Genomic DNA, 15,082 nt, shown 5'->3' on the forward strand with positions numbered 1-15,082 from the left:
CATACCGTATTCCCCGTAATAGCCGGCATGCCTTAGAATTCGAGGGATATCAGTTTTTTGAATGCTGGGATCTGGTTCGTTCCCGGCATGCGAGGAAAAGCGAGATTCAAAAAGGATCACAATATGCATTTAGCCAATTGAATTTTTAAAATAAAGAATGAATTTTTAAAATAAAGATACTGTATTTCTAAGAATTTTTCAGAATCTGTGACTCGAATTTCCCATCATGAAGGAAAATACGGGTATTCCCGTCATGCTGGTCTCGCTCGCTGTTTCCCGGCATGCCGGCTAATGGGGGGAATACGGTAACTGGAGATATTATTATACTTTGAAGACTGCCACGGGGTTCGGTTTCATTGCAAATGAGACAATAAGTTATTCTTTACCCCAGCTGTGAAAAAATAAATACGGTAAATATATTTTAACAACTTTATGCATATTTATTGCATTTTTCTGTTCCATCTTTTTTTTATTTTACTTATTTATTTATTTTATTTTATTTTTATTTTTATTTTTTTTTTGCATATGCATGCTACAGTTCAATTTCTATCAACAATCAGTTTCTATCTAGAAATTCTCACAACTATATTTTCCATACGCAAAAAGAGGATCATCGCCTCAAATGAATTTTTTTAAAACACTGAAATTGAAAACATTTCTATACCATGATTTTGAAATCGGCGGCGGACAGGAAAGAACCGCTAAACGGGCCGTAGTTTGCCATTCACCAGGATAGATAGTAGATTTGGCGAGTAATGTAAAAACAATTTCAAACACAAATGTTGCGATACACTCTGAAAATCCACAGAATTAGTGATAGGCAACGGTACGCATACCTCACTTCCGTTTGCGCACGTGCAAGCACAGCTGTAGTACATAATACAGTCAGTAGTTGTTTTGAATAAATATCTAAAATCGTTAGACGACTCGGCTTTACGCGTATTGTAGTGCCAAGAGTAGGGCAAGAATACATGGATGGTGGAAAAGGAATGGGTTACCGTAAGAAACTGCGAAGGACAATCGAGCTTAAGTGGTCATGGTCGGATATAGTTCAGCCTTAAGGACCTATATATGCCAGACATTATAACCCCCCCCCCCCAGCTGACTGAGGAGTCCAGTCGATAGGCATTACATGCATCACACAACGCACACTTTACGTATGGACTTTGATAACCGAAGACCCACGAGAGTACCATTCCTGAGTGCATATCATCGAGCTCAATGTCTTGCTTGGGCCAAAGCAATAATGCTCCAGTGAATGGAGCATCGGCGTCCGAAAGCAAATAGCAGGGAGTACAGTGGCCCTACCATCCCCTCATGCTTGTAATGGGGGTCAAAATAAAATTTTACTTTGTATCTTAATACTGTTTAGGGGTGTGTTTCATTCTTTATATACATATGCATTTCTTCCTCGTGATTTAGTGTTGAGCATTTTATTTTACTTAATTTTTTCATACAATCTTTTACGTATATTATGCATTGTAATGTAATTTACGTTATTTTAATTTCCTGTTAACGTTTCTCATTTTACTATTTTTTAAGTGTTATTATCTAGTTTTTAGCAATAGTGTTAGTATGCCTCGACCTCGATTAGTGCTGTGTAGGGCTTGCGACGGGAGGTCTCCCTGATCTAGGGGGATAGTAGCTGATAGTTTCAACTGTAACGGTTATTTGGATAGGGCAAGGTTGGAACTCGAGGTCGAATTGTTACGAGACAGAGTTAGAGTTTTAGAGGGCCCGGTTATTACGGAGCCACCTGTCGATGAAGAAGCAATCTCCATGAACAACGCGACAGTTTAGAGGGTGAATGGATGGTCGTGGATGAGGTACAGGGGGATAGCGATAGGGGGTTTAGTCATCGGCGATTCTATGGTTAGGGAACTAGGAAACAGAGTGTGTAGGAATTTTCGGGGGTTTCGAGTGCTGTTGTCTTCCTGAGGAGAAGATTAGCAACGTTCGAGACGTTTCATGCCGAAAGTTGCCATCGCTTGTATTCCTGTGGGTGGGAATGAATCAGGTAGGAGTGGATATTAGTTATTAGTGAGTCTCTGTCAGAGTACCGGGATTTACTATTACCGCTAGGGCGAGGAGGGTTCAGATGTGGCAGTGATTCCAGTACTGCCAAGGGGTAGTAGGGCCTGAAGGACATTTGCTCCTCACTTGGGGTGATGTTGTTTCAGCTTCCCGCATTTACCGATAGGTGGCTTCGTTGAAGGGATTCATCTGAATAGGAGGGGGGTCTGGGAAGTTTACGACAGGCTTGGGTCAGGTTTCTTACTCCCAGGTTTTTACGTGTTACAAAGCATGTTCAATGTGGCGTGCACCATTTTCTGAAAGCAAATTAAATCGCATTACTGCGTTCTCAACAGTAGCTCTTAACATATCAGAAGAAATGTTACAGACATGTCAGTATATATCGCATTTTTTAATTCCGTCAAATTGTTTATGGCAGTTAAACAATTATATATGTTAAACAGTGGGCGATGGGAGGACGAGAGGAAAAAATAATTTTTCGAAAACTGGGACCCTTTTCCGAAGAAAGCCTTCGTAAATATCCGTGCCTATGGGCGAAAAAAAAACTAAGAATATTTGCACACAGTAGTTGTAGTTGTTTCATCTGTGCCCGACGCTCACTTTGAGGAACTGCCGTAATAGAAAATTTTTGTAATGTATTCGTTCAAGTTCGTGAATTACTTAAACCCAAAGATAACGTGTGTAGAAGTACCAATATATGAATTACAGACGAGCAGTCTTGAATTTTTGTGCAAAAAAGTCACGTATCTAAAGTGTTTGTTACACAACGGATGGACCTCCATTTCATGGTTCAAACATGCATTTCAGCTTCAGCCACCTCGTTGGGCAATTGGCCTCTTGGAGTCTTTGTGTTTCTATTTGTAATTTCGATGGCGAAAATAAATGAATGTAATGCGGAAGATGTTTGTGTGTGTGTGTTGAATCCACACCGTAAGCACAATAATATTTTTTTTTTCATTAAAATTTTGATGTTACTAAATCCTCTTATATTGACCGATTTTCATGACTTAAGTAAGCCACTTGGACAGTACTATCTATCAGAGGCGCCGACATGAAAAAAATATTGGTGGGGGAAGGCATAAAGAGTGTTGCTTGTATACACGAGACTCAAGCGTGTACGCAGGACAGAGAGAATGTGCATTGCATTTAATTTTTAGAAATTAATTGGGGGGGGGGCTCAGTACCCCCTTAAAAATTGCAGTGGGGGAGAGGGGCTCAAAGGGCCTCAGCTCCTAGGTTTCGGTGCCTATGCTATCTATTTTTGCTTATCAAGAGCGCTATCCGTAACCACGCTGATTATGAGAATAAGGATAAAAGGGAAATTTTGGTACTATCTCCGAAAACAAGCGTCGTTTCTCCTTCGAATATTGCGAAGAATATATGGATGGGGGTGGGGGTATACACGCTCCTTCAGCATCGGATGATAGAAATTTCTTCTCGCGATGGTGTCGGTTTAGTAGAAAATTTATTAAAATTTATTTTTTTGGCTTGAATTTTTTTTTACGTTGACTTATGTAGTGTTTTTTCTTGAAAGAAAACGATGCATTTTCATACGACCTTTAAAAAGTGATTTTACTCAATTCGAAATCGACTCATTCTTAAGCATCGCAGTATATTAGTAGTATGATGGAATTACCTTTTTAGCAATGTAGAACGATATTCGTTAAAAATACACGGAAATAAACGCCAATGAATTTCCGAGTATTTTTAGTGAACATCGTTGGTTTTTGCGTTCTATATTAATAGTATAACTCAATGATATAGTTATATTATCAATCATATCCCTATGAAAGTATTTTTTATTGTGTTTTTACGTTTAATTAAAAGCGTGGTTTCATCCGAATTTTTTTCCTTTTAATATGTTTGACCTGAAAGGGTTAAATTTCATTGCAATCTAACGAGATTTCAGATATGTTCATAAAACAATGGTAAATATTTAGAATCATTATCTCATTCGGAATTATATGTAGAAGAAAACAAAGAGGGAGAGAGTCAATTGCAATCCCCCGATGCTTGCCAGTTTTAATCAAGAAAGAAGTGAGAGACCTGCGCTTGAAATAATGTAAAATTACATTTTCTTAAAATATTGACCTATATAATATCGCAGTAACTCTGGTGATTTGAAAAATAAATGGCAGCTAGCCGGAGCCCGACTTATAGACACGGAGAGGTCCTGGGCAAGGCAGGAATTAGGGCCTCTGTGACTTGAGTCCAAATATTTTGTTTACCCAGTGAATTATAATGCCGGGATAATGTTTTGTATAGGAAATTATCTAAATAAAATATCAGATGTCTCCTTTTTTTTTATTCGTTCATTATGTTCCTTGGCGAGAAACTCCATTTTCTCCTATGGACCCGTTGACACCCGAAATAACATAACAGAAAATAAGGTAATATAACAAAAAATAATTGTGTTCGAGTTCGTTTCAGAATTTACTTGGTTAACCAAACCAAAAACACCAATGAATGTCTCACGAGCTCCCAAGATCGATAATTTCAAAAATGAATTTATTTTAACGATTAAATTTTGAATTTTTTTTACAAACTTTATTGTTGAACATTTTGAGTTCAAATCATTTATTAGTGTTATTGCTCATCGAAATGAATAATTATGTATCACATTAAGTGACCAATTTTGCTTATGTGAGCAAAGTAGGCCGTGGGCAGAATGCCCACTCGATGGACACACTTGATTCTGAGCACAGTTTCTGACTTGAATTGATGTATTTTTCCCGATGTGCTTATAATTTGGTAACCAACCCAAGTGGGATACCCGGTCTGCGTTGATAGTGGTTGTATTCATCCTTTGAAGACGGCCCACAGTGTAACGAAATGCTTTGAGAATTCATAGCGTTTTCCTCCCTATTTGCCTTTATCGTAGGTTCTTTCTTTAATTTACGAGGGAAAGGATTATTACAATTCTAAATTGTAAACGTATTTAATTGCAAATGTACAAGATTGGTAAATATCGAATCGACAATTCAAAGACAAAACTAGAATAATTTTTTGGCAGTATTCTAGTCTTTAAAATAAAAACAACGAAACAGCTGGGACTCGTGTCCCACCTCTGATCACTTCGAAGGGGAAAAGTCATAAAGCAGTAGATTGTCAGGTAAATTTGGTTGCCGACCCATGCTTCAGAGAGTGTGAACACGATTGCGTATTTAGTGCGTTACAACAACACTAATTCTAATTGGATAGCCATGTGCGAACATTTCTAAGACGGTCACCATAAAATTGAAACCACCGAGTAGTTTGCATCAATTCCATTTAAAATATATATATACAAAAAGAATTATTTTAAAAAAAGGAAAAATTGAATTTTATGAGAGTGAAATAGAACCTATGCAGAGTGGGTCTTCATCGGGGGGAAACCCCATGCATGGTTCGAAAAGTGTAGGCGTTTCTGAAAGGTGGCTATGCCTAATTGCATTAAAAATGCCAACCGTTGTTCCCCGTTGCCTGCCTTCTCAAAAACATGTTGGACGAAAAAAGACCCTGAAAAAATGTAAAAATACAATATTCGAAAAATGCATACAGAGCTTCAGATTATAAGCTCATGATAATAATATTACAAGCTTCAATAAAATTCAATTTTTCCTTTTTCTTAAAATAATTCTTTTTGTATATATATATATTTATTTTTTTGGAAGAACAAGAGTGAGCGGCACTAGCGCTTTTGTCATTCAAAAAGATACTTTTTCACTACCTCTTCATTTTTTATCTTCATTTCTCTTGTATTTTATCCTACTATTATATTCTCTTGTATTATATCCTATATATATATATTTCTAATTAATCCGTGTGCAAGTGGCTTTGTTAGAATAATAAGGATTGGCTCTGAATTTTACCATCAATGAAGGTTTATGCATTCACCGGAACTTATTTCATCAAAACCTTATTTTGTAGAAGAGTTGATCAACTTTGCCCAAGAATATTAAGAATGAAGAAGACACCAACGAATAAGGCAAATACACGAAAATAAAAATAAAAAGTCCTAATGCACTAATAGACCAATCGGATAGCACTATCCCGCAAGTGTCCAATCGGGACGCTGCATTATTATCTCACGAAGGCTCACAGCATATATATACTATATATTCTAGAAACCTTGGGCTCACAGCTTCATTCTGACCACGACGTTTGAAGTGAACAGACGAACTTCTTCCGCTGAGCAACCGAGCGTTATGATTTGGTATTCAACCCAAGTGGGAAACTTGGTCAGCGTGACTAGTGGTTAAATTTTCCTCTGAAGACGGCACCCATTGGTGTTGAAATGCATTAGAACTTTTTATTTTCGTGTATTTGCCTTATTCGTTGGTGTCTTCTTAATACCTTATTTTGTGCTCCATGTCAAAGTAGAACACTTAACTCCAACGTGCGTTGGTGCGAACAATTTTGTATAAATAAAATTTCTGGATACGCGATTTCATAGGAGTACGCAACACTTGTTAAATGTAGTTTAAATTGTTTCAGGAATGTGTAAGGTGCAGTTGGCAATAGGGAGAGGGGGCGTAGAGGGAGATTAAAATAATATTTATTTTTTTATTTAACGTGATTATCACGTATTCCCAAGAGATCCTTACAATCTGCAATGAAATAAATAATCTGTACTGAATGAAAATAACAATTTTCGATACTTTTCGATCTCCAACAATAACAATTATCCCATTTACAAGAAAAATTGACAGAAATAGCATTAAAAGACGGTCTGACGTTCAAATTTGAAGATGGCTATTAATTTTTCTGGCTGCAAAAGCAAATACTGTACCTCGAATTTATGGAGATATACAGTTGAATCAACCATAAAAAACGGACACTCCCCGCGTTTAGCGGACACCTCCAGTTACCAAACACTTTTTGAATTACGTCAACGGGACTCCGGACTCCTGTTGGGACTGATTATTTTACTATCCATTAACTGACACTCCTCGTTAGCGGCGAAAATTTTCGGTCCCGTGAGGAAAAAACGCTCATGAAGAAAAGAGGGGGCTCAGAAAAACGAGAAGTAGTTGAATTTTTTGAGAAGTTTCCAGGTAGGGCCTCAGGAAAATCACTTGGCGGGGGGGGGGGGGGAATCCATGATGCTCTTAAGACGTGCTCTTACCGTGAGTGTCCGTTACTGAGAGGTTCTAATGTAGCTGAACATTTTTCATGTGTGAGACATTTAATACAGTCACAAATCTTTCGACAAAAATCGAAATCACCTACCGATATTCAGTTGTGAGGATTTGAGAACGCTGCTTAATAAAACCAAGCGACAATCATCTCACACTTAGAAAACATCTATTAATAATAAATAATATTTTAATAAAATTATTTTTATTAAAACTAAGTAACAATTGTAGTTTTGCGTCTGTATTTTTTAATAATTTTAACATTAATGGATATTTTTTGTGTGATGCGCGAATATTACTTTAACCACAATAAATGCAAATAAATGCATATGTTTTGTGTTATAAAAATACGTAATACAATAAAATAACCATAATATAAAAGTTAATAAACATAATAGTCATAATTAACTTTAACATAATTTTAACATAGAAAAATACGATAATGTTTACAAATTACCTTACTCTAAACGCCTGCGAACACCTACGCCATCGTCATGAACCACCTCTGGTCTGCCGACCATAGGTTGAGAGACGCTGGTATGCAGTATATTAAGAACAAAGTAGGGCCAAAAGTGATACCTGTTGTACACCTTTTTTGACTTCACGATATGTATTCAACGTTTGAGCAATGGTAACCGCTTGACATCTTAAATAATAGGTTCTGAACCATTCTAATACCTCACCTCTTATACCAGCTTTATATAATTTTATGGTTAATATACCTGAATCAACATTATCAAAGACTTATTTTAAATCCAAGTAAACTAGAATGGAATACCTATTCTTATTGTAACCTAAGGTCTTATTGTAACTTAAGGTAGTTATTAATTTTTTACTATAGCCATTCTGTATTTTTATGTTGTTGAAAACCATATTGATTTGGAGCAAAGAATTAAAATGCAATGATTTTTAGCATTATTGCAGTTATTGAATCGTATGCAGTTGCTTTGGATTCATTCAATTTGTTTATTGTATTTTTTAGAAGGGATATATATATACAGTATCTATTTCCATACATGACATTGAATTTACAATGTTGTTTTCATTTTCATCATGATAAGCATTTTCGTTTGAGTTGACATTAAAATTTCTTTCAATGAAATCTTTATTGAAGTCATTAACAAAATTTTCTTTATTTTGATGTAAGGGGAGAATTTTTTTATTAGTGTTTAAAACAAAACTATTAAAAAGTTTCCATTGTTTTTGTATATCTCTATTACATTAGAGAAATTTTCTCTTATGGTAAATTTGTTTGGCTTTTTTGTATTTCAATCTTGAGCATTCTATAAGAGTTCTTGTATTGAATTCCATATTCAATTATATCTGGATGCCTTTTATGTTTTTATACAACTTTTCTTTGAAGTTAATTTTTTGTACTATCTCATTAGTTATGCATTTATTTTCATCTTTTTTCAATTTATTCATTTTTTTTCTGGTCCAAGGGTAGTGTAATCACGTCAATGAAACGTTTATAATTATGTTCTATTTCATTTTCGTCAAAAACCTTTTGAAAAGATACATTTGAGATAAATTTTTCAAATTTAATGTAGACTATTTCATTTTTAAAAATCTCATTATCACTTCTTACCTGATTATCATCTTGATAGTCAATGCACCCTACTATTAGACAATGATCTGTGATATCGGTTTTCAAGGCAGTGAACTGTCTAATAGCGTGTTTTCTGTTCCATAAAATAGATGATCTATGCAAGTACCCTATGATCTATATACACTCATGTCCATAAATTAAGGATAATGCCAGCTCCGGCAAATAAAGGTTCAGAAACAAAACAAACGTTACTTATTCATAAAGCCCATTTATTAAACAAAAGATAAAGAACAAAAACGATGGTGTATGTATGATACCATTCATAAAAACTACGATTTTTGCTCCCTGGAGCAATTGTAAAAAATATCTCCTTTACAAAAACTTACTATTACATGGTTGGTATGATGGTTAATACATTGTATGTCTCCCATGCGATGAAATACAGTCCGTACAACGCCTAGGCATGCTGAGTATCAAATTATCGATCTGATCTTTGGGAAGATCACTCCACTCAGCAAGCAATGCTCTCCGAAGTTCCGGTACACATGTAGGAGGTGGTTGACGGGCTGCAACTCGTCGGCCAAGCATTTCCCACACATGCTCTATCGGATTCAAGTCAGGTGAGAATGCTGGCCATTCCATACGGGTTATATCCTCAGATTCAAGGCATTCGTTTACGATGTTTGCTCAGTGAGGACGGGCGTTGTCATCCATAAATACAAATTCTGCGTCCATGGCACCCCTAAACAAACGTACATGTTGTTCCAGAATGATGTCCCGATAAATTTGGGCTTTCATGGTTCCGGTTTGAACATGCAGATCTGTTCTGGAACCCAGTATAATTCCACCCCAAACGAACAATGCTGCACCACCGTAACTGTGTTGTTCAATGATGTTGTCTTGGTGGTAACGGGTACCTGGCGTTCTCCATAAGTCCGACATGAATCAGACTGCAAGCTAAACCTGGACTCGTCGGAAAACATCACACAAACCCACTGTGACGATGTCCACATTGCATGTTCTCTACTCCAGGCTAATCGCTGCCGACAGTGAGTTGCCGTGAGCGGAACACATCTGACAGGCCTGCGAGCATATAGACCAATATCTCCCAAACGTCTGTACACGGTTTGCCTTGAAACTGTGGTACCCGTGGCTGCAGATAGCTGACGAGACAGGTCGGATGCTGTGCTCCGTCTGCTTCTTTTGGCAGTTACTGCCAAATACCGGTCATCATTCGGCGTTGTAACTCGGGGGCGACCTGTACTGTAACGTCTACTGACATTTCCGTTATCTTGGAATCGTTGCCGAAGCCTAGAGATGACACTTTGGGCAATTCCAAGTTCCTCGGATACTTCCATCTGAGTACGCCTACATTCCAGGCGGCCGATAATTCTACCACGTAAAAAATCAGCCACATGTCTGTGTGCTCTGTGTCATAACTATTCGCTTATACAAATACAAATACAACGCCACAACAGGCAAAATGCCCAACGAGGCGGCTGGCTTATGGCACTGAGCGCCTTACAGAACTCTTGTGAACAATTTTACTCCTTTGCCACCATTCCTTATATACCCCCCTGCTACACTCTCGTCATTGTGACGTACTATCGGCATCATCTGGTGGCTTCCTGAAATTTGCATATCATTCTTGCAGATGTGTGTGATAATTCTACAGGTGAAATTTTTACTTTAGATTTCGATTTCCGTGTGATTCTGAATTATCCTTAATTTATGGACATGAGTGTATATACGATCTATACAAGAATTATTGCGCATTAATTTTACATATACATGACATTTAATTTTAGGGCTTCGAATTCCTTATTAGTAATTCATGATACAACAATTGGGTGATATTGAACACAGGGTCCACTTTTGACTTGAAACTGGGCAGGGAAAGCAGACATTATAGAAAACCTCGACTTGGAAAAAAAGTCTGGTTTTTTCAACAAAAATATTTTTGTTATTAGTTATGCAGAAATCAGGTCCAGCTTGGACAGACAAACGTTTTAAGAATTTTTGTTTTTGAGCCTGGCAAATGAACCTCTTAGCAGAACTTTCGTTACTTGATCTGTTTCGTTTTGGTATATAAAGCTTTTATGGTCACCTTTGAACATGTATAGCAATATTGTTATCAAGCTCTTTCTATAAAGCAGCGGTTCTCAACCGGGGCTCCTTGTGCATTCTCCAGGGACTCCGCGGCCGCTCGAGGAAAATAAAAAAAAACAGTAAAATTAAAAAAAAATAATTATAAATATTTTTAAATGGTAAAAATGAATCAGTAACTTTGATGAATCAGAAAAATTGGCCTACTGGGCTCCGCCATAGAATTCTTTTACTTAAAAAGGGCTCCGCGAAACAAAGAAGGTTGAGAACCGCTGCTATAAAGGGAGCCATAGAAATTATCTGTTCCTCTCTCTCAAACTTTTCCATAGTGACGAGTTAACTAAAATTAGCGACGAGCGTAAATGAGGGTTTATGAACATTATTTATCTATGGAAGCTGGACAAGACCGAAGAAAAATAACGACTTAACCGGAGTGAGAACTTATTAGGGTGACGACTTAACGAGATTTTACTGTATATCTAAGTAAATACAAGAAGTGTCACTCCTAGTGCGTTAGTAAGTTGCGCTTGCCGCTTTGGCTCAGTGGGTGTGATCTCCGAGGTGCTATGTGATGTCACGGCTCACGACATCAGCATACGAGAGAGAGAGATTTCTCGTTTATGTCGCTGTTTTAGTGTCCCAAGTATGCGCATGTAGTATATCTGTAATCTTTTTATAATCTATACAGTAAGGAATGGAGTAAATTCAAGCAACGTCGGTGAGTTATAATGTCCTTTGATATTAGCATTCAAAATAATAACTTCAAACATTGAATATTATAGGAATTTTGTTATGTTTGCTTCCCACAGGAAGTGTTTGGAGATTGTGGGTGCTCGTCTTGATCTTTACATAGGAAATTTAGGTTTCTAAATCAATTTAGTTGGGCTCTCAGACCCATACCATAAATTACGGTGAGTTCTAGAGCACCCCACAGCACGCCCGTCTCCAATGCCGCTGGCTTCCCACGTGTTTATGTTACAGTTGCATTGGTAATAACGAAGTCAACACATCTTAAAACTACACCTAATTGAAATTAAAACAAAAAGATAATTAAAATTCTAGAAAGTTCAAAAGACGATTGAAATGATTTGTCTCGAGTTGACTTTCAATCAACCCAATAAAAGATAACTAACGTACATGATTCAACTGAAATAGATCCGAAAAAAAATATTTTTAGTGAAAGTTACCTACCTTATAAAGCAAATGCAAAACTTCTTATTTCAAATGTTAAAATGGTTGAACGAAGTAAGCCAATGAATATACAGATACTAAGGACAATAATCGAAAAGATAATTTTGGGAAGAATTCAGTGAAATGAATAGGATAGCGATTGTGCAAACTATTGTAATTAACAAAGCGCACTCCATTCTGCAGGGGAGTGACGTCACGCACGACATTAATCTCATTGAACACATTTGAGACACTGTAAAGAAAAAAACATGTATTCCTTCACCAGTCCTTGCTTAAATTACGGACAGTCGCAGCTAATGTAAAACAAATAACCGTCAAATTTCCATAATCTGGTTGAATCCATGTCTTGTCATCTGGCAGCCATTATCGAGGTTAGGGATGGCCTCACTCATTTCTGTATTTTTAATAAAGTAGCATTCTGCTCATATTATTTAAATAAAAATAAATGCAACATTTTAAATCTTTTATGATCCTTTCAATCAACATAGTTCTGGCAAGTGTTAAAAACATTCAGCTATCCCCTGATGGCAATCAAAGTAAGACACACTTCAAGAGAGTTAATTACAAAGCCTTCATTTAAATCACTGATGTACCAAATAAGCCTATTCTATTTTAAATATCTCATTTCACCAACTTTGCATCAGAATATTTAAATAACGAATGACAAAATCGTTGCGATTTAATTATTCATTGTAATCTCCGTATTACTTTCGAAAACCGGATTATTACGGTATCGTAGAGAGAATCTTTTTATACATCACTGGCAACTCCTTCATATCGTATTAATACTACGCACTGCATACTTCAATAATGTATTACAGAAGTTTTAAAAATGGGAAATTTTCGTATCATTAAATTTGATATTTCATTTCTAAAGGATTCCAGAACACTCCCTATTTTTCTTTCATTTCAATTTTCCCAATTTACATAAATTTATGGAAGCAGCTATTACTTCAGACTGACTTAGTATGAAAAAAGTAGTCCTATTACTTGAAATTCCATTTATACCCTCAAAATAAAACAAAAAAAATCCATTAAAACATTTGCTTCTCCAAATGATTTGAAAACCTCACAGTTATTATCAATAAAAACAAAAAATAATTCATTTTAAAAAAAAAAATTGAAAAGAAGAAACTTGAAACCTAAACGACCGAACACTTTATGCATTCATATCAAATACTACGCCGTAAAATGAACGAAACTCCCATGCATACATAAGTACAACATGGAGGTCTTAAAACCGAAACTATATAAGCTATAAATAATTTTTTTAAAGATTTTTCGACTTAATATACCGTCAAGAGAAGAATCCTAAAAACTGGTCTTATTTTTTTTTATTTTGGATTGTTTTTCTGGCATCGATTCAAGGAAATTTTAAGCCTCTTTCACGAATTGTCGATTGAACTTTGATCGATAAATAATATCTTTATGAGACTTTCAAGAGACATGGAAAGTATATTTATTTCAACTTGTCATTTACAGAATAAGTGATCCGAGTATAAAAAGTGTTCTTTGAGAATGAAAAGATATAAAAAGTTAATGCGTGTATGTCAGTATTGATTTCTGACTGATGGTAAACTGCCCGAAGAAGAATATCGCTTATTAATATTGGTAAAAATATTACATCGGTAGTTAACGTTGCGTAAAAAAACTTTTCTGATCAGTTATCTATGTTTTTTTTAACGCTGAACATTAATCTTTTAACAGTCATTTTATGATATGATTGGACTACTGTTGTTAAAAACCAAGACGATGTGACGGGGAGGGGGAATTGGGTGAGTTCGATTGATCGTCCCGTAATTTATAGGCAGACAAATTTTTCCATATTATTCGACTTTTGGAAGGGATGACCGTTCCCATCGCCCCCTATGGATTCATGCATGAGTGAAGGCAGGCATCTTCAACTGCGAATGAAGCTGAGGCAGATATCTCCAGCTTCCAATGGGATGAAGGCAGACATCTTCAGCTTCCAATGGGGTGAAGGCAGACATCTTTAGCTGCAAATAGACTGAAGGCAGACATCTTTAGCTGCAAATAGAGTGAAGGCAGAGATCTCCAGCTGCGAAGAGTGGAAGCACACATCTCCAGGTGCGAATAGAGTGGGGGGCAGATATCTTCAGCTGCGAATGCAGCGGAGGCAGACATCTACAGCTGCGAATATAGCGGAGGCGGGCATCTTCATCTGTGAATGGAGTGGAGGCACAAGGCTATATTTGCTGAAGAAGCGACTTATTGTGTAAGTGCATCGGGTTCATCCCGTATTTTAGAGGACAGACAAAGTCTCCCTAAATTATTCGGCTTCTCTGGATCCAGAAGTAGATTTTCTACCGTAGAGTCTCGATTCGAGTTAGATTTCAATTTCATTTCATTACAGCAATGATTCATGACAAGACATAGTATCGAATCTTAAAATAAACATTTGGACCGCAAGCTATAATACAGTAAATTTTCTAATTTTTTTTAATAAAAAAATTTTAACATACTGTATTTTGAACGCTTGCAATAAATTCTCCACATGGAGGAAAATACAGTCGACGGTCGTTATAATGAATACGCGTTATTACGATTGATTCATTATAACGACCGGTACGATATATAAGTCCCCAATATTTTCCTATTCATGCCATGTTATTTTTCATCCAGTATAACGACCCGCAAAGACCCTTCAATCCAATACAACGACCCAATTCAGCCCAGCCTTGACTATTTTTTTGCAAAGAAATGAATAAAATTGGTGTTTTTCGGTTGCCAAAATTTCGTTTGACCTTGAAATTGATATCAGAGAATTTGTTAAATATGAGTACATGCGATTTCTAACTTTATGCATTTTTATAGCAACTGCTTAAATTATCACAAAACATGTAACTAATTATCATTTTTTCATTCCGCCCAAATATGGAATTGTCTTATGGAGTATTTTTTTTTTCAAACTTCCGATATAACGACCTCTAAATATAACGTCCGTTTTCCATGGAACGATGGGGGTTGTTATAACGAACGTTGACTGTATTTTCATTTTCAATAATAATGAATCATCGTGTTATAGATTCCCATTTTTCATTAATTCTTTTTAATGATCATTTTA

General features: G+C 36.3%; 1 protein-coding gene across 1 annotated transcript in view; it reads right to left on the reverse strand.

Annotated features, from left to right (window-relative positions):
- LOC149084823 (uncharacterized) overlaps window positions 1–15,082 on the reverse strand; it is a 98,460-nt gene that overhangs the window by 25,413 nt on the left and 57,965 nt on the right. The window lies entirely within an intron of this gene.

Source organism: Pholcus phalangioides, unplaced genomic scaffold (genome assembly GCF_987345545.1).
Source record: "Pholcus phalangioides strain wild (caught in Gottingen) unplaced genomic scaffold, Ppha-v1.0 ptg000007l_1, whole genome shotgun sequence".
Classification (NCBI taxonomy): domain Eukaryota; kingdom Metazoa; phylum Arthropoda; class Arachnida; order Araneae; family Pholcidae; genus Pholcus; species Pholcus phalangioides.